Source organism: Onychomys torridus, chromosome 3, assembly GCF_903995425.1.
Source record: "Onychomys torridus chromosome 3, mOncTor1.1, whole genome shotgun sequence".
Taxonomy (NCBI): domain Eukaryota; kingdom Metazoa; phylum Chordata; class Mammalia; order Rodentia; family Cricetidae; genus Onychomys; species Onychomys torridus.
The window spans coordinates 161,195,093-161,221,929 of NC_050445.1; the positions used below are offsets into that span (position 1 = coordinate 161,195,093).

The 26,837-nt window shown below is 39.3% G+C and overlaps 1 protein-coding gene and 1 non-coding gene across 2 annotated transcripts in view; one reads left to right on the forward strand and one right to left on the reverse strand.

The window, feature by feature from the left end:
- Positions 1–26,837, reverse strand: part of LOC118579918 (zinc finger protein 431-like) — a 75,699-nt gene that overhangs the window by 24,666 nt on the left and 24,196 nt on the right. The window lies entirely within an intron of this gene.
- On the forward strand, positions 13,215–13,287 carry Trnak-uuu. Its single transcript has one exon. It is a non-coding gene; the product is annotated as a tRNA-Lys (tRNA).

The following is a 26,837-nucleotide window of genomic DNA, read 5'->3' on the forward strand; positions in this document are numbered from 1 at the left end:
CAGTGGTGGCACACATCTTTAATCTCAGCACTTGGGAAGCAGAGGCAGGCAGATCTCTGAGTTCCAGCCAGCCTGGTCTACAAAAGGAATAATTGGGTTCAAAGCTAGTATTGTGTGGCAAATTAGAGGAAATACTTTTTAATGTTATTGCCATAGAACTTTTAAGCTCAATGGTTTGACTGTTAGAGTCAATCAAACAATTTTTTTGAAAATATTTTATGACATTTTTGTATATTCACTGTTTTTATTTGCATGGCTATGCATATATGAAGATATGATTGTGATGTTGTGTTTCTTTCCCATGTTAAAACTTGTGTTGTGTGTGGTCAAACCTAATTTCTATGCTGTATGATTATTCTTGTAATAATTAAGTTATTCCTCCCTCTATTATTATGCCTTTGGGGCTTAAAAGATGTGAAGTGTTTCTATCTAATAATAATAATACCATGTGTAAACATGACTAAAGACCAATTTAAGAAATGCCTTTCTTGCTAATTATTTAAAAATCCAAGCATCAGAGACATTATCAAAGACACATGAATTTGTTTTAAGTTTAGAAAGTTCTTATGAATTTTTTGTTTGATGTTCTTTTTACTTTTTTATTATGGATAATCCCAAGAGAGTTTCACAAAGGAGAATCCATATGACATATGCTTGTTTCTGTGATATGATCATACATTGAGTAGTTGTATGAAAGGCACTCCAATGCTAAGGAAATAACCAGATACTAATAATTATTATGTTGGTTAATCTTACCAACTGACCATATTGTAATGTAAATCTTTTTTCAGTAAATAAACTGATTATCTTTTGTTCATTTCATCAATGCTAAATTTTTATTAGTTTAAAATTTTTCTGTGTGCCATTTTCATTTATACTTACAACAAATAAAAAGAATAGTAACCTCTATATGATATATATTTTTATCCAATATAAGATCTTATTTAAACTAAAACCAGAAGGGTTTGCTTTTACATTTCTGCATATTCCTGTTAAGTGATATCAACTTTATTTTCTCATTTTCCTACTTGTAATCTTTCCTTAAAGGGTATTTTGGCAGGAAGATGCATTTAGTTGAATTCAGCTAGAAATGTATTAATCCAGGAAACAGTGTTTTAATGAAAAGAGAAAGAAGCTTTATATTTAGAAGTAATCCTTTTTTCTTTTACATAGGAAAGAGCTCAGTCAGCAAACTTGAGGGAGGTCTCTTTTACTGGGTCTTTCTTCTTTTTCTCCCCTTTTTTTGTTCAGTTTGTATACCAATCACAGATTCCTCCTCTTCCCTCCTCTTCCCTCCTCCTGCCCACCCTCCAGCCTTCCCTGAGCAACCCACCCTTCATTCCCTCCTCCAAAAGTTAAGGCCTCCCATGGGGAGTCAGCAGAACCTGGTACATTCAGTTGAGGCAGGCCCAAGCCCCTCTCACTGCATCAAGGCTGTCCTACCATGGGTAATGGGCTTCAAAAAGTCAGCTCATGCATCAGGGATGGATTCTGATACTACTACCAGGAGGCCCCTTAAGCAGATCAAGCTACACAATAGTCTTGTTTATGCAGAGGGCCTAGTCCAATCCCATTGAGGTTCCACAGCTGTTGGTCTAAAGTTTATGAGTTCCCACTAGCTTGGTTTGGTTGTCTCTGTAGGTTTCCCCATCATGATCTTGATGACCCTTATTCATAAAATCCCTTTCCTCTCTACAACTGGACTCCTAGAGCTCAGCCTGGTGCTTGGCTAATGACAGTCTATGTTGGAGAGTATGTGGAGCAAGGGGAACACTCCTCCACTGTTGGTAGGAGTGCATACCTGTACAGCCACTTTGGAAATCAGTATGACAGTTTCTCAGAAAATCGGGAACACAGTTGAGCAAGTGTCCTTGTGGTATGATTGAGCATTCCTTGGGTATATGCCCAAGAGTAGTATCACTGAGTCTTGAGATAAATTGATTCCCAAAGGGAAGAAAAAAATGTTTACACTGGGTGTAAGGGAGAAAAAGAAGGTAGAAAATTTTCAAAGGATTTGAATTTTTTCTCATTTTTGAAATAGACATATAGAAATGTTTATGTGCTAAAGAGCAAAGGATACAATGGAAGGGGACTAGCTTGAAGCTTGGCTCTGTAAGCAGGTATAGTAGCTTTTTTGTGTTTTGCTTTTTAAGTTATGGAAAAATACCATCTATTTAAAAAAGAAATATGCCCCACCTACTCCAAATTGCACAAGGAAACCAGAAATAAAAGTGGAAGGTCCGGGGTTAGGGTTAGAGTTAAGGGCTAGGGGTTAGGGTTAGGGTTAGAGTTAGGAGTTAAGGTTAGGGTTATGGGATTAGGGGTTCAGGGTTAGGAGTTAGGGTTAGGAATCATCACTTTTGTATTTCATGATTATTTATCTAAAGTGAATAGACAGTTATTCACAGACCTCTAGGAATAGTCACTGTAACTATATCACAAATATTAGAGAATACTTAGCATGCTATTCAATGTGGAGATAGCATATGAAGTGTCCTTCAAGAGAAGAAGCATTCATTAACTCTGTTTGATGTCTACAAGATCTTCAATAAGATCATAGGAGAAAACTTCCCCAAACTAAGGAAAGACACACTCATGCAAATATAAGAGGCACACAGAAACCAAAAACATAAGACCAACCTAGACGAATATATCCAACAGAACTATCTGCCATGAGTCAAGCAGAAAGCAATAGATAGATAGATAGATAGATAGATAGATAGATAGATAAATAGATAGACAGATATCTCCAATAAGCCAAACCTAGAGAAAATATAGGAAATGTTATTTCAGGTTTCAGGAGAAATGAGCTTAGCAGAGAGACTATAGAAATGAGAAGCCACAATTATTAAAACACAAAATACCACCATCAAAAATCAACAACATGATAAGCACAACTCCCACATATATTTTCATAATAAATTTAAGCATCTGTAGCCCCAGTTCTCCATTCAAAAGCTACAGACTGGTTGAATGGATCAAGAGACACGAATCCCTTGCTCAGTTTTCTAAAAAACAAACTATAACACAACACACACACACACACACACACACACACACACACACACACACATACACACACACACTTTTTAGTTTTAAATATAGGAACTGACTTAAAGTAAAACCATAAGAGATACTTCATCCCAATCAAGTGAACAGCTAACCAAGAGGATGTTGCTATCCTGAACATACATGCTTCAAACTCTGAGGTGCCCAATTTAATTTAAAAAAATCTATCACTGGGTGGTGATGGCACACGCCTTTAATCCCAGCACTCAGGAGGCAGAGGCAGGTAGATGTCTATGAGTTTGAGACCAGCCTGGTCTACAGGGCGAGATCCAGGACAGGCACCAAAGCTACACAGAGAAACCCTGTCTTGAGAAAAAAAAAAAAAAAAACTATCACTGGATTTAAAGACAAATTAACATCCATCAATAGTAGGTAATTTTGATACACCACTTTATACAATAAGTCATCTGAACAAAAAAATAGAGAAAAATCACAATTAATTGACATTGTACATCAAACTGATGCAACAGATATTGACAGAATATTCTACCCAAACAGTAAAGAACACATTCTACACAGAAGGACATTTAAATAGACCACATCCTAGGATACAAACCAAATTTTTACAAATTCAAAAAAGATTAAAATTCCTCCTTGCATCCTATCTGAGCACAATGCAATAAAACTTAAGTATTATTGCAATCAAGTATCTAAATACAAAAACTCATGGAGATTAAACAATTCATTACTGAATAATGAATGGGCCAAAAAAGAAATCAAGTGAGAAATTTAAAATTCCTGGGACTAAATTAAAATGACAACACAACACACCAAAACCTCTAGGGCACATTGAAAGCAGTGCCTCCATTAAAAAGTAAGAAAGACCCACAAATCTGAGGGGTGCCATCTGTGTCCACCACCAATTCAGGCCCAGGTGAGGCTGCCAGTTCCTGGCCTCCTAGCTGTGGTGTTTTATGGGCCAGGGCTGCTACAGAGAGCTTTGTCTGAGTCCATGGCCCTACAACAGCCAGGGTCTGAGCTGATATCTGGAGCTTCTGTTGTCACCAAGGGCCATGTGGATGGATGACTGGGGTTTGGTCAGCCACCTCTGACCATGTCGTTATCTGAGGTCTATGACGCACCCAAGCCCATGCTGATCTGGGTGGCCAGTGCTGTCACCTGGAGCCATGGAGATGTCTAGATATGGGCTGCTGCCTAGGGCCATGTCTGGGTTCATGGCCCTGGAGAGGCTGGGGTCTGGTGTGGTGTCTATGGCTTGAGTGGCCACCAAGAGCTCTACAGATGCCTAGGGTCTGGCCAGCCACCTGGAATCATGTTGGTGTGTGGGGACAATGTGCTGCCAGGGCTGTGCTAATCTGAGTGGTCTGTGCTGCCACCTGGCTGGGGTGGCATCAGGCCCTGATCTGCTGCCACAGGCAGTGTCTCGATCCATGGTCCCACTGCAGATGGGTTCTGTAGTGATATCCATGCCCATGTTATCATGGGGGTCATTAAAACCATGCTGTGGTGGGCTAGCCCTACCTTTTCCTGGCCTTGGGATGGGCTGTTCTTGCCCCTTGCTAGATACTGCAGCAGACAAGCTGGCTCTACCCCTCAGGGGAGAGCTCATCCTCGCACTAGCACTCAGGAAACATTGCCCCACCCCTCACCATAGACATGTACCTCACCTGGGAAGCACACTAGAGCTAACCCTGCAGTCAGTGACACAGGTGAGCCAGCCCTGAGGGCATGAGAGCAACAGAGCAGACACCCCATACACATCTACCTCATCTGCCATGCAGTGGCATGGGTGAGGGAAAGATGCCCTCTCCTTCTGCCTCTTGCTACCTATGGCAGGCAAGAGAGCTGCCTCCAGGGTCATGAGAATGAAAGAACTAGTCCTGTCCCATACCAGCTACAGCACACAGGAGAGCAGACCTTGCAGCCTGCATGGAGAGCAGACTAGAGCTGACCCTGTTGTGGGTATCTCAAGTGAGCCAGCCCTGAAGGCATGAGAACAGGAGTGCTGAGCCCCTTATGCCCCCTACAGCAATTAGGAGAGAGGGTCCTGCACATTGTCTAGGCAAAACAGTAGAGATGGCCCTTGAGATATGAGCCAGGAAGACCCAGATTTGAGGGCCCAAGAGCATGAGAACTGGTACCACTCCTTGTTGTAGGCTGCATTAATTGAGCTAGCTGAGACAGTGCTGGAGAGCTCATCCAGGTAGGGATAATGAGGAAAAGCTATCAAGCTGATCAACCAAGCTACCAGCCAGGCTCAGAACCCAGGCTATGTGTTGGCTCGCCCCAACATCCACCAAATCTATGAACTGTTGGATCAGGCGAAGGGGATAAAACTACAAATTCAAAACTGTGGGATCTCCATGACATAGGACAGTGATAGGATATCCAAGAGGAGCCCTAGTGAGAGCCCATTATCGGTGTAGCAGAAACCAGAGGACTCAAGCCAGTCCAATGACTCATGGTAATGAACACTTGCAAGTAATGATGAATAGATTTATCTTTAGGGTAAACTGTATGTCTCACCTGGATACACTATAGCTTCTGTGACAAGATGCTGCTGCTGCTGCTGCTTCTTCTTCTTCTTCTTCTTCTTCTTCTTCTTCTTCTTCTTCTTCTTCTTCTCCTCCTCCTCCTCCTCCTCCTCCTCCTCCTCCTCCTCCTCCTCCCCCCTCCTCCTCCTCCTCCTCCTCCTTCCTTCTCCTTCTCCTCCTCCTCCTCCTCCTTCTCCTCCTCCTCCTCCTTCTTTGTTTTTGTTTCTTTTTTGTTTGCTTTGGGGTTTTTCTTTTAAATTTGGTTTTGATTGGGGGAGGCTGCAAGGACAGAGGGCAAATGTGAGGAGATGGTGAGTTAAGTGGGATTGGAATGCTTGTTGTGAAATCCACAAAGAACCAATAAAAGAAAAAAAAAGTATACATAAGTGACTTTATGATGGAATTTATAAAATTAGAAAAACAAAAACAAACCAAATCCAAACCCATTTAACAGCAAGAAATAATAAAAATTAGAACATTAATGAATAAAACAGAAACAACAAAATAATAGGGAAAAAAACCGATGATTTTAAAAGCTTGTTGTTGTAAGTTTTTTTGGTTCTTTTTTTTTGACAAAATAGACAAGATTGACAGAACCTTGACCCAACTAACAAAAAGAGAGGACCCAAATTAACAGAAGTAGAAATTAACAGGGGAATATTCAATAGATACCAGAGAAATACACTAAGGAAAAAACTTATGGTCCATTAAGCAGGGAAACATAAAAGAAATGGATGAATCTCTAGGTTCAGCCAGAGCACCAAAATCAAACCAAGAAGAAATAAGCAATCTTAACAAACCTATAACAAAGTAGGAGATTGAAATATAATGAAAAAAATCGTTCAGCTTAAATAATCCATGGTCAGGTGGCTTCACAACAGAATTGTATGAGACTATCAAAAAATTTCTGTAGTCAAATTCTCTTAAGCTTTCAAAAAATAGAAACAGAAGAATCAAAGCTACATAATACTCAACACACACACACACACACACACACACACACACACACACACACACACCACTATGGACCAATGTTGCTGATGAACATAGACCAAAAAAAAAAAAAACCCAATAAAATAGTTGCAAACAGGATATAGACACATATCATAAAGAGTGTACACCATGACAAAATTGGCTTTATCCTTGAAATGCATGGATATTCAACATGCATAAGTTAACAAATGTAAGAAGCCACATAAATGTGCTTGAAGACTGCAAAACACACAGACATTAAATATATAAATAAAAAGACTGATAAAATCCAAACAGCAATCCTTCATGATGATGTCCTATAGAATATAGAAATAGTGGGAACACCCTTCAACATAATGAAAGCTATATATGAGAAACTCACACCCAATATCATCCTAAATGGATAAAAGCTGGAAGCAACCCCACTGAAATAAGGAATGAGACAGGGATGTCCACTATCCCTACTTCTTTTCAATAATTTTCTCAAAATACTAGTGGGAAAAATAAGGCAAGAAAAGGAAATTAAAGAGATACAAATAATGAAATGAGCAGTTAAGCAATCTCTATTTGCAGATGACGTGGATAGTATGCATTAGAAGTCCCTAAAACTCCTTGAAATAAAAACAGCATGTAGCAGGTTACAGAATAAACTTTCATAAATCAGTAGCTTTTTCATATACTGACAATAAACATACACAGAAGATCATGGGCATAACACCATTCACAATAGCCTCAAAGAAAATAAAGCATCCAGGAATAAGCCTAACCAAGGGAATAAAATATTTAATTTTTTTAAGAAAGAGAAAAACACTAGAAAAAGGAAAGACATCCTAGAATTATGGATTGGGAGAATTAACATTGTGAAAAATGACCAATCTACCAAGAGCTATGTACAGATTCAGTGCAATCCCAATGAAAAGCCCCTTCCAATTCTTCACAGAAATAGAAAAAAAGAAGTGTCCTAAAATTCACATGAAACCACAAAAGACCCTAGATAACCAAAGTAATCCTGAGCCAAAAGAATAATGCTAAGGGACTACAATTCCAGATCTTAAGATATATGATAGAACCATAGTAATAAAAACAATATGTTATTGGCACAAAACATACATATAGTCCAATGGAACAAATTTGACAACTCAAACATAGGTAAATGCGAGGGCTAGCACCTGGCACCTGGAACAGGGACCTGCAGAGGTAATCTACATGTGATAAGGATAGGACTTCACTCAAAGAGTTTCATGAGCCCCCTAGGTAAGAAATAGCAGGAACTAAAGTGGTATGAATAGTCAAAAACTATAAATAATTCATGGGCCATAAAGAGTTTTGTTTTGTTTTGTTTCATTTAAAAAAAAAAAAAAGACTCCTCATAGACATAAAACAGAACTTTAAAAAAGCTATCAGCCTTAATGAGTCTAAATAAAAAAGACTCATTATAGGTATAATGCATAATACCCTAAAGATAAAAGGGATTAAGATAATGCATCTCAGTTAACAGCCTCTTTGGAGTTTATGGAACTATCTAGCCCTTGGTTCCTGCACCAATGAACTCTAGAGTTAGATATTTGGGATAGAATGGGGAGAGATATCCAAGTCTGGTATCTGGACTGAAATGATGCCTGTTAAAACCTTTTCTTACTGGAAAAAAAATCTCAGACAGGCTTTAGATACAAACCAACCACAGGAAATAGATAATTCGCCTTGTCCTTCTGCTCCTCCATATGAGGACACAATGAAACAAATAAAATATCCCAATAATGAACAATAACAATAAATTTGTGTATGTGTGTGTGTGTGTGTGTGTGTGTGTGTGTGTGTGTGTGTAGTTAAGGTATTACAGAACTTTTACAACTTAAACTGCTGGTGGCTTAAACAGAGGAGCAGCAGGTAGCAATTTAGCTTCAGGAAATCAGCCCACCAGAAAGCAAAACATTTATGGTGAATCTCTGATAAGAAAGGCCCCAAGGGATTTGGTTCCAGAATGTCAGTGCCTTTACATGTTGGCTGCTACCATTTTTCTCTGGTATCTGGCATAGTGTGAATGGGTGTAAGGGAATCCCCACTGACTTTAATATAGTGTGATTATCTCATGGAAATATCCTGTTCTACTGGGCATTTCTACCTGTGGGTTATTATACAGACTATTTCCTCTTAAACTATACTGTTTAATTGAAATAATGATTTTATACAATAATAATGTTAGTTTAAATACAATTTTGATGATGAGTTTTTTAAAATATAGTAAGGGATTAATTTAATAGTAAAATGAATATAAGTAAAGGCAGGTGTAGTGGGTAGCCATTCCAGCCTTGGCCTGGAAGTTCCAACCCCCATTGAAGCTTCGGTAATGGTCACGCCTACAAGGCGGGGCTGAGGGAGGATGCTGAAGACCCAGGATCAAGAGAAGAGGCCTCTCTTGGCTCCAGGACCCTGGGCACTGGAGGTTGACCCAGCAGAGTTCTCCAGAGAACACTGCCGGACTGTGCCATCCCTTTCCCAGTCCCTGCAACCTATCCCTTCATTTGTAAACTACCCCATAAAATAAACCTCCCTTTTAACTACATGGAGAGGCCTTAATCATTTCACCAATATCTGGCGCCTAACGTGGGGTGAATTCCAAAGGTCTGGGTGTCTCCCACCCTCAGCCTCCTCCCCGGCTGGTGGGTACCTAAACCCACCTGCAAAGTTCCATTTAACCAAGGAATGCCTACATGGTTACATTCCCAAAAAAGGGAGCAGCTAGTCTGGTCTCAGTTCCCTAGCTTAGCCCTCAGACCAGGGAAAACCCGCTGTGAGTGAGGCATTCCCACTCCTCCCTGAGTGCTGGTTAAATATTAATTAAAGCAAAACCTCATCTCCAACATAATATGTATCCTGGCTTCCATTCTGAGGTCAGCAGAATGGAAAGGCTGATTTAATTCTAATTTTTTTCCATTGTCCAATGACTCTCCACAGCTGTTGTTCCTTTTTCATTATCATTGAGAAATTTCACTGGGCGGTGGGGGCACACGCCTTTAACCCCAGCACTCAGGAGGCAGAGGCCAGCCTGGTCTACAAAGCAAGATCCAGGAAAGGTGCAAAGCTACACAGAGAAACCCTGACTCGAAAAATCAAGAGGGGGAGAGAGAGAGAGAGAGAGAGAGAGAGAGAGAGAGAGAGAGAGAGAGAACATTCAAAGTTAATAGAGCATTATGTAACCATTATGTAAACATAATGGCTCAGGCTTCTTGTTATCAAGTTCTTATATCTTAAATTAACCCATTTCTATTAAATCTATAAGTTGCCACATGGCTTGTGGTTTACTGGTACTTTACATCTTGCTTCTCATGGTGGTGGCAGCTGGCAGCATCTCCCACCTCTGCCTTCCACTCCCAGAATTCTCCTCTCTGCTTATCCTACCTATACTATACTTCCTGCTTGGCTACTGGCCAATCAGTGTTTTATTTATCAATTGATCAGAGCAATACATTCACAGCATACAGGAAGACATCCCCACCACTTCCCCTTTTCTTTTTTTCAAAAAGGAAGGTTTTAACTTTAACATAGTAAAATCACATGTAACACACAATTATCAAGCAAGAATTATAGTTACGATATTTAGTCTATTTGTATTTGGCAAAACCAAAGAAAATATTCTATCTAGCCTGTATTTGTGAGTCTGAACTTATATATCTTATCTTTTATCATAACTAAGGAAGTTATAATTATCTAGTCTTCAACTACATTAAAGACCTCAGAAGGATATAATATTACTTGAGAAATGGGAGAAGGACACAAGCAACTTTTAGAAGTCTTGTGAGAGTAGACAGAGACAGCTGGTAGCCTGGACAGTCATCCAAAGTTTCTCTGTAAAGTTGGAGCATCTTTCTTAGGCCCAAAGGCCTAGAGTCCCTCAGTCACTTCTCTCTGAGTCCTGTAGAATGTTTGGCAGTTTCCTCTGTGAAGCAGGAACCTGAAGGACCAATTTGCCTTGCAAAGTTCAGTGGTCACCTTCCTATATGTCCTGCATGTCCAGTCAATCAAACAGTCCAGGCAAAAACAGTTTCTTGCCCAAATGGCTATTTTTGCCAAGAAGATAAACTCCATATTGTAGTGGTATTGTGTTCCCCAAAATATTGTGTGTCCCCTGAAATAAACTTATCTGGGGTCAGAGAACAGTACAGCCACAATATTAAACATGAGGATAGGCAGTGATAGCACACGCCTTTAATCCTAGCATTTCAGAGACAGAAATACCTCTGGATCTCTGAGTTCAAGGCCACATTAGAAACAGCCAGGCATGGTGACACACCTTTAATCCCAGAAATCCAGCCTTTAATCCCAGGGAGTGATGGCAGAAAGTAGAAAGATAAGGCATGAAGACCAGAAACTAGAAGCATTTAGCTAGTTAAGCATTTGATGGGTTAAGCATTCAGGCTTTTGGAGCAGCACAGTTCAGCGAGACCCATTGGGATGAGGACACAGAAGCTTGCAGTCTGAGGAAACAAGACCAGCTGAGGAACTGGCAAGGTGAGGAAACTGTGGCTTGTTCTGCTTTTCTGATCTTCCAGCGTTCACCCCAATGTAGTTGAGTTTTTCTGCCTGGCCCATAGTCAGGACAAATCTCTCTTACCTGCCAGTCCCACAGTCGCTCAGACCCAACCAAGAAAGCACACAGAAACTTATATTGCTTACAAACTGTATGGCCGTGGCAGGCTGCTTGTTATCTACCTTTTCTATCTTAAATTAACTCATTTCTGTAAATCTATACTTTGCCACATGGCTTGTGGCTTACTGGTGTCTTTACATGTTGCTTCTCATGGCAGCAGCTGGCAGTGTCTCTCTGCCTTCACCTTCCACTTCCCAGAATTCTCCTCTCTCCTTGTCCTGCCTATACTTCCTGCCTGGCTACTGGCCAATCAGCATTTTATTTATACAGATCAATATCCCCAATAACTGGCCTCAGGTTTGATTTTATTAATACAACTTTTAAGATTCCTGCTACACCATGTAGAGTTTCTTTGATGCCCATCCTCCTCTCTGAAGTAAATTGGTGTTGCCAGGAGCAGACATGTCTCACTGTCCAGAAAGTCTAAATTTTTAAAATATTTTAAATGTCATATTCTGTATGTCTTTGAAGTGTTTGAAAATTACCTATCTAATTGAATCATATTTATGTATACCTAGAAAACTTAACATGACTGTAAGTTTGACTATCATAGAAGACTAATTATTAATCTGTATTTTTAATTATCTATTACAATCTAAATGAGTTACATAAATATAATACCTCAAACGAGAGTAGAAATATATATACAGTATAACAAAATTAGCTTTAAATTTGTATCAATAAACTAAAATCCATAGCAATGTAAAGCATCTTTAAACAAGTTGTTGCTCTTTAAAAGTAGGTTCATTAATCTACCCTTTCATCCTATTATATCTATACTATCCCCTTTTTTTCTTTAGAAAGCAATTGTATTTATTATCAACCTGCTTTAAATAAAAATATTGGTTTTCTCTGTCCCATACCAGAGGGCTCTTCTAATATGGGACAGAAGAATCTCTCAACCTTTTAGCAATATGTTTAGAGAAGGAGTGAGCTAATTCCATCTCCAAAGCCAGCTTGGTGTATTTGGGAATTTAGGCGTAGCTTCTCATACTACTTCCTGCTAGATGAGGGCTCTGTATTCTTATGGGGACATAAAGAAAATTTTAGGATTATGGAGTAGTCTATGTACCATATAAACCTGAATCCCACTAGTGTCCTGTCATGATTCAGGATTTTAAATTCTGGAAATTGTTGATGTTTTTGGAATTCAGCTGTCCATTTTTCTTGGCATGTGGGTGGCTTCATCTTGGCATCCCATTCTTTTCAGATTGTGGGTAGCTTCATCTCTTTTATTAAATGCTAGCCTATAATTGAGAGGTTAGACTCCATCAACCTAGTTACTCTTTCAAGAATAACTATTTCAATTACTGTTCCACTGCATACCAGAAGCCATTGGTCCACTGCCTGTTTAGCTGCCTTCAAAGAAAGGGGTACTGTACCTTTTCTGGATTGCAAAGGTCACTTCAGCAATGGTGCCATATTGTCCTGGCCTCAGAGGATGCCTGTTGCTAAAGCCACAACCACACTTGTTTTGGCAAGAAGCAGTAGTCCTTTGTTTCATGTCCTGTCTGCCCATTTTGTCCTATTTGTCAACAGTTGATTCAAGGACACTTTGTTGTCCAGTGACTAACTTTTGCCACAATGAAAGTTAACTCCATACACAGTCTTCTTCAATGCCCATATCTTCTCTGAAGTAGATTGGTGTTGCCAGGAGCCCACATATCTTATAGTCATAAAAAAGAAAAAAATCTAATTTATTAAAGTATTTTGGATGCCATATTCTGTAGATCTCTGCAAGGTTTGAAGATGACCTATCTAAAATATATCTGCTTGACCTTGAAAACATACCTAATATGACTACAAGTTCAATTGTAATGTTTAACTACTAACTTTCACTTCTTTATATCCTAATAGTTGGCAATAATAACATTCAAGGATTAGCAAATTGCATTACATTGGTAAATGAACTGTATAAGTACAATGTCTTGAACAAGATTGGAAATATATATATATATATATATCATTTTCTAACAATCTCAATCTCAATATATATAATTTGTATACAATATACAAAAATCCAATCCAATGCCCAGCTAGCTCAGTTGGTAGAGCATAAAACTTTTAATCTCAAGGTCATGGGTTTAAGCCCCATGTTGGGTGCCATTTGCAGCCAGAGTTTTCCTGTGTCCACCTGGCTCCTGCAGCCACTCAGACCCAAGTAAACACACAAAGACTTACATTACTTATAAACTGTATGGCCGTGGCAGGCTTCTTGCTATCTAGTTCTTATATCTTAACCCATTTATATTAATCTACAAGTTGCCACATGGCTTTAGCTTACTGGTATTTTAATCTTGCTTCTCATGGCAGCAGCTGGCAGCATCTCCTGCCTCCGCCTTCCATTCTCAGAATTCTCCTTTCTGCTTATCCCACCTATACTACATTTCCTACCTGGCTACTGGCCAATCAGCATTTTATTTATCAATCAATTATAGAAACACATTCACAGCATACAGAAAGACATCCCAACACCCAGCACCCAACAAGGCAAAATTTTCTTTTCTTCTTCAAACATTCTTTCTAAGGTATCTGCATTTGAACATGCTAGTAAAATATCATCCAAGTAATGATAAATTATAGATTTAGGAAGCTGTTTATGTATTACTTCAATAGCTGTCATACAAAATATCAATACAGGGTTTGGCTATTTAACATTCCCTGCAGAAGAACCTTCCATTAATATCTGTTTCCTGGCTGTGAATTATTATAAGTAGGTACCATGAAGGCAAAATTTTCTCTGTCTTTTTCTTGTAAAGGTATTTTGAAGAAACAGTCTTTTAAATCAATAACTATAAGAGGCTATCCTTTAAGTAACAGAGTATGCAAAGAAATTCCAGATTGTAGAAAGCCATTGGCTAAATTACCTTGTTAATTGCTCTTAAATCTGTTACCATTCTTCACTTACCAGATTTCTTTTCAATAACAAATACATGAGAATTCCAGTGATTGGTTGGTTCTTCAATATGCTGAGCATTTAACTGCTCTTGTACCAACTGTTCTAAGGCCTATAGTTTCTCTATTGTTAAAGGCCATTGCTGAACCAATATAGGCTTGTCTGTTAGCCATTTTAAAGGTAGAGCTGTTGGTGTCTTTGAAAGTTCAGCAGTTCTTGTGCCCTGTCCTTTTACAATCTGGATCATTGGTGACTGTTCTTTATAATACCTCCTAATATTTCTCTCAGACACATCTGTTAGTTTATGGTTTGTTTCTGAGGTTGGAGGAATGTTAATCTGGGTATTTCATTGTTGTAATAAATCATGGCCCCATAGAATCACAGCTACAATAGCCATATATGGCTTTAGTTTTCCTCTCTGTCCTTTTGGCCCTATACATTTGGTCCATCTTGCACTCTGTTTTACTTGAGATAATGTTCCAATCCCTAATAGCTGAACATTTATCTCCTGAAGAGGTCAATTTGGATGCCAAGATTCTGGTGCACTTATTGTTACATCCACACACATGTCTACAAGACCTTTAATGAGAATGTCATTTATTTGTATTTTTAATTTTGGTCTTTGTTCATTTATAGAAGTTTGCCCAAAAATTGGCTTTATGGTTTCTCCTGAATTTTTTGTTCTCTCTGTTATAGCTGTTCTATCACTCTGAGCAGTACATTTTTTGTTTGTTTGTTTTTGTTTGTTTGTAATAAGCATTTGGTTATTTAATTGCTCTGAGAAGGGATTTCTTCTATGATAGCAGGAAAGGACTAAACTGAATTTGCCATGGGGCCTGGGAGAGGATCCTCAGGGAGTTTCCCAATGGCAAAGGCAAAGGATTGCCTTCTCTGTTTCTTGTTGATCTACATTCATTAGTCCAGTGTTTGCCTTTACCACATTTTCTGCATAATCCAGAAGGAAGGGACATTCTGTTCCCATTGTTCCTTGAAAAAACATTGTTTCTAGGAATTCCATGTTTACAACACCTTTTTAGGTGACCTTGTTTACCACAATTAAAGCATCTGACATAGTTTTTTTTTTTCTGACCTCTGAAAATCACCTTTCCTATCCAATTATCATCATGGTCATGAGATTCAATATTAATTGTATCTCAGATCCATTCCTCCAAGGGTGTTCATCTTGCCTTTGATGGCCTAATTACCCTTTTGTATCGTGCATTAGCATTTTCAAAAGCCAGAGATTCAATTATTATCTGTCTAGCTCCTGAATTTGGTATCATTCTATTTACTGCTGAAGACAGGCTTTGTAAGAGATCCATGAAGGTTTCTTTTGGACCCTGCATAACTTTTGTAAATTACTCAGTTTTCTTTCCTACTTTCTCAATTCTGTCCCAAGTATTTAAGGCTGCCATGTGGCATATAATTAGGGTGTGGTCATCATATAATGATTGTCTTTGTACATCAGGATAATCACCTTCTCCAATAAGTTGATCTTGGGAAATTTCCATACCTCTAGTCCTACATTATTGTTCTGTAGTCTTAGCCTCCTCTTTCCACCAGGTTTTCAATTGTAATGGGATTCCAGCCTCTAAAACATTTGTAACCAAATCTTTTCAGTTTTGAGGGATTATAAGTTGACCATGAGTTTAACATCTGCTTTACAAACACAGAGTGTATACCATATGAGACTATTGCTTCCTTGAATCTCCTTAAATCTAACATTTGCACAGGAGTCCAATCAGCTCATACACAGCTTTGAGCATTTGGCAGTTCCTGTAAGGTTACTGGATAGATTAAGGTTGGCTGTTTGAAAACCTTAGGCTGTTTCTCTGTAACTGCAATGCTGAGATTGGTTCACCTTTAAATTCTTCTGTCTGGTTCTGAATATTTCTATTATCTGTTTTTCTAAAACTTTTATCTTGGCACTCATATTAACCAACCTTTTTAATGATAAAACAAAAATGATCTAACTAATATTCATAATTTACATTATGTAAATCCCATCAACATTAATTATCCTCTCATTTAATTGTTCCATTTTCAGACCACCTAATGTATTGTCAATCAGAGACCAAATTCTCTCCATTGTAAAATTGTTTTCCATTTTTAAATTCTCTTTTAACTAATTTCTCCCTTTAAGATATCTGAATTGACTCACCAACTCTGCCAACTGCATAGACTAGTAGAAGCCCAAAGGAGTTTCAAGGCAGCTACCTACTGTGGTAGCAGTCTGATGTAGTTGGAGTTTTTCTGTCTGGCCCAGTCAGGACAAATCTCTCTTACCTGCCAGTCCCACAGTTGCTCAGACCCAACCAAGAAAGCACATAGAAACTTACATTGTTTACAAACTGTATGGCTGTGGCAGGCTTCTTGTTATCTACTTTTTCTATCTTAAATTAACCCATTTCTGATTATCTATACTTTGCCACATGGCTTGTGGCTTACCAGTGTCTTTACATGTTGATTCTCATGGCGGCAGCTGGCAGTGTCTCCCCAGCCTTCTACTTCCCAGAATTCTCTTCTCTCTTGTCCTGCCTATACTTCCTGCCTGGCCACTGGCCAATCAGAACTTTATTTACACAGAGCGATATCCACAGCAGTCTGAGATGGGGGATCCAGAGAAAGCCCCCAACCTGCCAGGAGAGAAGAAGCCAAAGAGATTCCAACCCATGTGAGGTGGAGACTCCAGCCTCATGCAGCTCTGGCCTGAGCCCCAGGCAAGCAGCTTTTTCATGAATTCTTGCCATGAATGTTGGGTCACCAGATGTAACACAAATTGCTAAATGGTCTTATTAATAAAAAAAACCCAGAGTCAGATATCGGGGTGAAAACTGAGAGATGAAGAATAGAACAAGTCAAGCCACAAGTTTTTTGGTGTGTGTGTGTGTGTGTGTGTGTGTGTGTGTGTGTTTCAAGATAGTGTTTTTCTGTGTAGCTTTAGTGCCTTTCCTGGAACTCACTCTGTAGCCCAGGCTGGCCTCAAACTCACAGAAATCTGCCAACCTCTGCCTCCTGAGTGCTGGGACTAAAGGCATGCACAACCACCACCTGGTCACAAGTTCTTCCCTCTAGGAAATCCTCAGCCCAAGAGAGAGCTACTTGCTGTACACTCATGCCTATATACCTTTCTATGCCCTACCATCTTACTTTCTCTCTCTGCCCAACTACATCAGATCCTCTTTCCACCAAGCTCTATTACTTCCTGTCTGTCTGTACAGACCTCCAGACCTCTATGGTTAGTTTTTCTGCCTGGCCCATAGTCAGGACAAATCTCTCTTACCTGCCAGTCCCACAGTCGCTCAGACCCAACCAAGAAAGCACACAGAAACTTATATTGCTTACAAACTGTATGGCCGTAGCAGGCTGCTTGTTATCTACCTTTTCTATCTTAAATTAACTCATTTCTGTAAATCTATACTTTGCCACATGGCTTGTGGCTTACTGGTGTCTTTACATGTTGCTTCTCATGGCAGCAGCTGGCTCCAGACCTCTATGGTTAGTGCTGGGATTAAAAGCATGTGTCACCATACATGGCTCTGAGATTAAAATCATGTGTCACCATGCATGGCTCTGTTCTCAGTGTGGCTTTAAATTCACAGAGATCTTGATGAATCTCTGCCTCCCAAATGCTAGGATTAAAGGCATGTGCTACCACTACCTGACCTCTATATTTAATATAGTGGCTGGCTTTTTCCTCAGATCCCCAGGCAAATTTTATTTGTTCAAGCACAAACAAAATATCACCACACATCTTCCCACACTATTCTCTAACAGGCATTGTTAGCATTCTACTTACCTTTGGGGTACTTGGGATAGAGTTCTCCCTTATCTAAATTCTACTTTCTGACTTAATTTCTCCAAAGTATTGGTTAGTTCTTATAACATCAATCCTATTATGATCAATTCTACTCTTCCACATTACAGTTTAGCAATGGAGTGCTACTCTATGCAGGAGATATAGTTTACAAGCTCCACAAAATTAAATCTGGAGAGATCCTAAACTTAAATGTTAAAACTGCAGAAGTTCTATAAGATACTAGAGAGACCAGTGGTCTCTCAGTTTGGCAAATTGTCTTTATGCCTTCCATAGAGACAATATAAGTACCACAGGCACCAGAATTTCACAATGATGTCAACAACAAGGATATTTCTAAGGATAGTCCTGCTCCCAGTGCTCTGTGCAGATGCAGACAGCAGAGTAAGGTTATTCAGAGGCTGCATCAATGGCCCAAGGAGTTCAAGGTCCATGAAGGACCACACAGAACCAGCAGGAATATGATAAACTCTGTGTCTAGCCACTGGCTCCCACCCAACTAGGGGAGGACCCACCAGCTCCCATGGTTCAGCTGGCTGTTCCATCTAGTCTGGGGGCAACAGCTCCTTACTCACCATGATCTGCCACTCCTTCCCACATGGAGACAGGGGTCCCTTGCTCACCAAGGCTAGCCACTCCTACCTGTTGGTGGAGAGCAGGCTTTTACTCACTATGATACAGCTGCCAAGCTGACCAACACTCTCCCCATGATGGATCCCAAGGCATAACACACAGGACAACTTCTGGTTTCTGAAGGAGACAAGCTGAACCAGAAGTCTGGTTCCCAGAAGTATACTTTTATCTGACTGGTGGGTCCATTGGAGACTCTGATTGGATAGTGAGGCCTCAGTGACAGGGCCAGTTAACTGAAGGCACAAAGCACAGTGGTAGTTCCCAGTCCTGGCTTCCAATCTAAGGACAGACCTATTCCAGGTTGGCTGGAGATTTGTGCCAAATTTAACAGCAAGTTTCTTGTTAATGTGAACCAATGGGTTCAGTTTTGAAAGGAAGTATACAAATTCAGAAGGAAGCTAATTAGACAATTTTCCCCACTGGAGCTAAGGACCAAACCCAGGGCTACCACTAAGCTAAATCCACAACCTTAATTAGACAATTTTACATAAGAGGAATACAAGTAACTCAAGGACATTATAAACAAAGTCCACAGTGGCCTTGGGACTGAAAGCCACAGCCCTATGTATAGAAAGAGGTGTGTTCTCAGGATCTGAAGCCACTCTTCCCTAAAGTCCCTGGTCCAAGGCCTTTACCAGCTCTATCAGGCAACTTTCTGGTTTTAGAGAATGAGTTCTGTTTCTTCCTCAATACACCAAAGCCTTAGAAAAATCTTCCAAGGTCTATGCAGGTTGCCAAACTTAAGGGTGCCTAGTTTCCAGTGTCTTTTATAAGTTCTGCACTTTGAATTTGACATTTAGATGTAAGATTCATTTGGAGTTAATTTTGTGGAGTTTATAAATGGCATCCCATATGCTGGGTAGCACTCCACTACTATGCTGTGATGTAAGAGTAGAACTAGTGATATAAAGGATTTACTAGTGATTAGGAGATAGTCACACAAAGTAGAATTTACTTAAGGGGGGGCTGCCTCTAAAATAACCCAAAGATAAGTAGTGTGTTAACCACAGCTGTTAGAGATTAGGATGCTAAGATGTAAATATTAATTTACCTTCTATGCATACTGTTATTGGTCACATGTCTGTAATACAAAGGAGTAATGGGATGTCCATCCATGGAGAAGATAGAAAGACCCTCTGTGTAAAGAACTGTTTATAGTAAGCTAGGGCATCATAGTTTTAAGAGGGAATTTTAGTTGTGTTGTACTGGAGGCTGTACACATCAATTCAATGATGTTTTATTATGCATTTGCTGTTTCTTTGTATTGCCAACATACATCCATTAAAAACCAAAAGCATGGTTATAATAGTGATATCATGTATTATATGAAGACTGTCTCATGTTTTCTCTAAGTTTTAGTTTAACAGATTGTACCTAGGAAATATTAATTTATTTCATTACCTTATACACAGTTTCTATTCAGCTGCCTTTTATTTAATTTTTATTGTTCAGCACTATCTTAAGACAAATAATTGGCATCTTCCTATGATCAGCTGTGCCTGCTTATAATGGATGGCTACCACCAGGTTTGCTGACTATTGATATTCCATCATAGAAGGAAGTTTCCCCTCCTTTGGAGTACACAGCCTCTTTCCCAACCAACTGTATGAAATTCAGTTCTAATGGCATGTGACCTTGTATTTTGGGGGACTATGGGGGTCATTTTTATTTGAACCACTACAGTATCCAAACTCCTGTATCTCCTCAACCATGTTCAATAAGTAAGCTCAATGAACTCATTTCATACCCAGGGTGGACTTGTGTAAAATTATATTTGCATTGTCATTTGGACTTATGGGGATGGGATAAACATTGCCTTGTCCCCCTCTAATGGGGAGAAAATTCTCACAACAGATTGTAAATATATTTGTTAATTCTCATGGAATTAGAAAAAGGAACTGGTACATAAAAAACCTGTTAGAAGAATGTAAACATGGAAATGGTCTTAGGAAAGGACTTAGATGTATGAAAATGATAATGACTGGATGGCTCCAGAATAAAGAAGACTGGAAAGTTTTTGCAAGTTATGAAGGTCTGAGTTAGTTGTTTCAGGTACATAAAGAATGATATTTAGAGATCATATATTATATTAAAGTTGGCAAGGTCAGATAACAACTATTTCAAAGACTGGCTAAAATGTATGTCAAACCAAAGTTTATTGAGTTATGTTTGGCTATTGAAATAGTATACAGTAGTTAAAAGTACCAAACTGGTGTAAATCTGATCTTCTGGGTATTTAATAATCATACTTGGAAGCTATTCTAATGTAGTTAGAGGGAATAAAAGGGAGAATATTTCTCCCCTTTCCCTACAAGGTCAATGAGGTCCCTGGGGACTAAGGCCATTAATCACTTGTTTGTTCATAGAGGCCATGGAGGCATCACTCAATGAATCTGAAATATTGTCTAGTCTAAAAAGGAGGGTCAATGAGGGAAAGATTTCCTCAAGGCTTCAAAGGAAGCCACAGTACTCAAGGTAATCAATGCCTTTGACTTATCCTCACAGAGATGGACAACTGGTAAAGGAAAGGCTATAAGAGCCTGAGATTCCTCTCAAACCCAAGTGACTTCTGATGACTAGTTGCTCAACTGGCCTTGACAGCACAGAAAGAAATATTAATTTTGGCCACATGCATAGTCTTCAAGCACTCAACAGGAAAGTTTAGCCAAAGACTAAGAAAATTGGTAACAACCCAAGGAATTACACTCCACAGACATTTGATGTAAATCTTCATGAGATATTATTTAGACAACCAATCTCACTGATATTTTCTTCTTCACAAAAAGATGTTGCCCAGATGTGAGACATCAGATCTTAGCTCAGAGAGCACCTTCCCATAGCCAAGGAAGACAAGTCCATGATTGTTTTAACTCCCAAATTAAATGATGCTAAATACCTTTTCTCCCCCTATCCAGAAGCCATATGGGAAGGGTATCATGCTGACTTTTGGCTGATTAAACCAGCTATCATAGGGTGTGAAAACTGATTGTGGGATCATCACTCTGGAGACCAATTGTAGAAGTAAAAGGAAAACATCTAACAGATTAGGGCTATTGTGAACCTGTTTCTTTTGCCTTCTTACTGAGCAGTCAAGGTCCAGACTAGACTGACTGACATACTTGGTTTTGGTAATAAATGGTAGAAATAATGTAATTATAATCCCCAAAATTATGTTAAGAAATTGAAACAGGATCCAGCCCAGAGCTCCCATTCAGACCAGAGGTGAGTGGCTGGGTTCATACCCAGGGAGGCCTGTCCTATCCTGTTCCAGCGGAAGACCTGCCCAACTCAGCCCCAATTGCTGGCCAGTGGGCAGGGCTTCCACAGGAAGGTTCCCCTTCTCCAAGACTCTTCATCAGACCCTGCAATCTACATTCCCTGCCCCCACACCCATTCCCCCAGACCTCACTTCTTGAGACTTAGAGACCAGCCCCCAACTCCCATCCAGCCTAGAGCTCCCATCCAGCCCAGGGAGCTCCCATCCAGCCCAGGAGCCCCCCCATGTGACCCAGAGAGCTCCCATCTGGCTCAGAGAGCTCCCATCTGGTCCAGACAACTCCCATTGGTCCAGAGAAAGAGAAAGAGAAAGCTCTCATTGGACAAAGAGCTGTCATTGGACCAAGAGTAAACTCAGGAGACAGGGAATCTGCCAGCCCTTATTAGACCAAGAGTGGCTGTCTGATAAGTAGAATCCACCACCTCTCATTGGACCAAAAGTGGCTTCCTGAAATGCCGAATCTGTCAGCTCTGACTGGACCAAGAGCCCTGATAAGACCAAGAATGAATCCATGAGTCACAGAATCAACTAGCTTGGGTTGACCCAAGAGCAGCTCACTGAGACACAGAAGTTTCCTGCTCCAATCAGACCAAGAGCTAAGATTAGACCCAGAAGGGCCCCCTGAGCTACAGACACAACAGAATGGGCCAACAGCAACTCGCTCAGACACAGGCACTTCTTATACCTATTAGATGAAGAGATGGGCAGACATCAAGGCAGAAGAACATACAACAACATAAAGATCAATACAGCATCACCAGAACCTAGCCCTCCTCCAACAGCAAGACCTGAACATCACAAGGTGGAAGAAGCAGAAGAAAGCAACCTTAAGAACAGCATCATGAACATGTTAGAGGTCTTTCAAGAAAAAAATTAAAAAATGAAATTGAGGAAATATAAACAAAAAAGTGGAGGAAATCAATAAAGAAAATGAGGAAAAAGTCAAACAAAAAAGTGGGAAGAACTCTATAAAAAACTAGAGGAAAAGACAAATAAAGCAGAAGAAAACAATAAATCCCTTAAAGAAAGCCATGGAAAAGCAATGAAACATGTGAGGGAAACAGTTCAAGACCTGAAAAGGTAAATAGAAACAATGAAGAAGAGACAAACAGAGGGAATGCTGTAAATAGAAAATCTGAGTAAATGAACAGGAAACACAGATGCAAGCATAACCAACAGAATACAAGAGATGGAAGAGAGGATCTTTCGTGTAGAGGACACAATAGAGGAAATGGATTCATCAGTCTAAGAAAATACCAATGCTAAAAACATTATAACACAAAATGTCCAAGAAATCTGGGATGCCATGAAAAAACCAAAACTAAGAATAATAGGGATAGGGGAAGGAGAAGAATACCAACTCAAAGGCACAGAAAATATATTCAACAAGATCATAGAAGAAAATTTTCCCAACTTAAAGAACATGCCTATGAAGATATAAGAAGCCTATAAACACCAAACAGACTGACCCCCCAAAAAAGTCCCCTCGCCACATAATAATTAAACAACTAAATGTACAGAATAAAGAAAGAATATTAAGATCAGCAAAGGAAAAAGGTCAAGTGACTTATGTAGTGGGTAGCCATTCAGTCTTTGATCTGGAAGTTCCAACCCCCACTGAGGCTTCAGTAACTTCCAAGCCTACAAGGCAGGGCCCAGAGAGGATCCTGAAGACCCAAGATCTGAATGGGCCAGCTCTCTTGGTTTCTGGACCCTGGACGCTGGAGGTAGACTGAGCAGAGTTCTCCAGAGAACACCACTAGACTGCGCCATACCTTTCCCAGACCCTGTTACCTATTCCTTCACTTGTAAGTTACCCCACAAAATAAACCTCCCTTTTAACTATGTGGAGTGGCCTTAATAATTTCACCAATAGACTTATAAAGGCAAACCCATCAGAATAACACCTGACTTCTCAATGGAGACCTCGAAAGCCAGAAAGACCTGGACAAATGTAATGCAGACACTAAGAAACCATGGATGCCAGCCTAGGCTAATATACCTAGCAAAACTTTCAATCATCATAGAACAAGATATTCCAAGACAAAGCCAGATTTAAACAATACTTATCCACCCAGCCCTACAGAAAGCACTAGAAGGAAAATTCCAACCTAAGGAAGTCAGATACACCCATGAAAACACAGGCAATAGATAACACCACAGCAGTAAACCCCAAAGAAGAGAAGTACACACACACACTACCACTAAAAAATAACAGGAATGAACAATCACTGATCATCAATATCCCTTAATATCAATGGACTTAATTCACCTATAAAAAGACATAAGCTAACAGAATGAATATGAAAGCAGCGCCCATCTTTTTGCTGCATATAAGAAACACACCTCAAATCCAAAGATAGACACTACCTAAGAATAAAAGGCTGGAAAAAGTCTTTCCAATCAAATGGTCTTTAGAAGCAAGTGGGTGTAGCCATCCTAATATCCAGCAAAATAGACTTTGAACTAAAATCAATCAAAAGAGATCAAGAAGGGCATTACATACTCACCACAGGAAAGATCCACTAAGATGAAGTTTCAAATCTGAACATTTATGCCTCAAACACAAGGGCACCCACATATGTAAAAGAAACATTACTAAAGCTTAAATCACATTTTGAATACCACACATTAATAGTGGGAGACTTCAACACCCCACTCTCACCACTGGACAGATCTGCCAAATCAAAACTTAACAGAGAAATAAAGGATTTAACTGATGTTATGACTCAAATGGACTTAATCAATATCTACAGAACATTCTGTCCTAACAAAAAAGAACATACCTTCTTCTCAGCACCCAATGGAATCTTCTCTAAAATCGACCACATACTTGGCCACAAATTGGAATAACTTCCTGTGTTCTATCAGACCACCATGGTTTACAGTTAGATTTCAACAACAAAAACTACAGAAAGCCTACAATCTCATGGAAACTGAATAATGCTCAACTGAATCACCAATGGGTTAAGAAAGAAATAAAGAAAGAAATTAAATACTTCCTAGAGATCAATGAAAACGAATATACCACATACCCAAACTTATGGGACACTATGAAAGCAATGCTAAGAGGGAAATTCATAGCACTAAATGCTTACATAAAGAAGTTGGAGAAATCTCACACTAGTGACTTAACAGCATACCTCAAAGCTCTAGAACAAGAAGAAGCAAAGTCACCCAGGAGGAATAGATGCCAGGAAATAATCAAATTGAGAGATGAAATCAATAAAATAGAAACAAAGACAACAATATAAAGAATTAATGAAACAAAGAGTTGGTTCTATGAGAAAATCAACAAGATAGACAAGCCCTTATCCAAACTAACCAAAAGGGAGGCAGAGAGCATCCAAATTAGCAAAATCAGAAATGAAAAGGGAGACATAACAACTAACACTTAGGAAATCCAGAAAATCATCAGGTCATACTTCAAAGACCTCTACTCCACAAAACTGGAAAATCTAAAAGAAATGGATAATTTTCTGGATAGGTACCACATACCTAAGTTAAATCAAGACCAGATAAACTATTTAAATAGTCCAATAACCCCTAAGGAAATAGAAACAGTCATTAAAAGTCTCCCAATCATAAAAAACCCAGGACCAGATGGTTTCAGTGCAGAATTATACTAAATCTTCAAAGAAGAGTTAATACCAATACTCTTTAAATTGTTCCACACAGAAGGAACATTACCAAACTCCTTCTATGATGCTACAATTACCCTGATTCCCAAGCCAAACAAAGATGCAACAAAGAAAGAGAACTACAGACCAATCTCCCTCATGAACACTGATGCAAAAATATTCAATAAAATACTGGCAAACAAACTCCAAGAACACATCAAAACAATTATCCACCATGATCAAGTAGGCTTCATCCCAGGGATACAAGGGTGGTTCAGCATACAAAAGTCTGTCAGTGTAATACACCATATAAAAAAAAAAACTCAAAGAAAAGAACCACATGAACATCTCACTAGATGCTGAAAAGGCATTTTACAAAATCCAACACCCCTTCATGATAAAGGTCTTGGAGATATCAGGAATACAGGGAACATACCTAAACATAATAAAGGGAATCTACAGCAAGCCAACAGCCAACATCAAAGTAAATGGAGAGAAACTCAAAACAATTCCACTAAAATCAGGAACAAGGCAAGGCTGTCTGCTCTCCCCATATTTATTCAATATAGTACTTGAAGTTCTAGCCAATAAGACAACATAAGAAGATCAAGGGGATACAAATTGAAAAGGAAAGTCAATCTTTTGCTATTTGCAGATGACATGATAGTATACATGAGTGACCCCAAAAATTTGACCAAGGAACTCATACAGCTTATAAGCACCGTCAGCAATGTAGCAGGATACAAGATAAACTCAAAAAAAATCAGTAGCCCTCCTATATACAATTGACAAACAGGCTGAGAAGGTAATCAGAGATACATCACCCTTTACAATATGATATAAAATGATATAAAATACCTTGGGGTAACTCTAACTAAGCAAGTGAAGGACCTGAATGACAAGAACTTTAAGTTCCTGAAAAAAGAAATTGAAGAAGATATCAGAAAATGGAAAGATCTCCCATTCTCATGGATAGGCAGGATTAACATAGTAAAAATGACAATCTTACCAAAAGCAATCAACAGATTCAATGCAATCCCCATCAAAATACCAACACAATTCTTCACAGACCTGGAAAGAATAATACTCAACTTCATATGGAAAAACAAAAAACCCAGGATATCCAAAAGAATCCTGTACAATAAAACAACCTCTGGAGACATCACGATCCCTGACTTCAAGCTCTACTATAGAGCTACAGTAATAAAAACAGCTTGGTACTGGCATAATAACTGACATGTGAACCAATGGAATCAAATTGAAGACCCTGACATTAATCCGCACACCTATGAACATATAATTTTTGACAAAGAAGCCAAAACTGTACAGTGGAAAAAAGAAAGCATCTTCAATAAATGGTGCTGGCATAGCTGGATGTCAACACGTAGAAGGCTGCAAATAGATCCATAT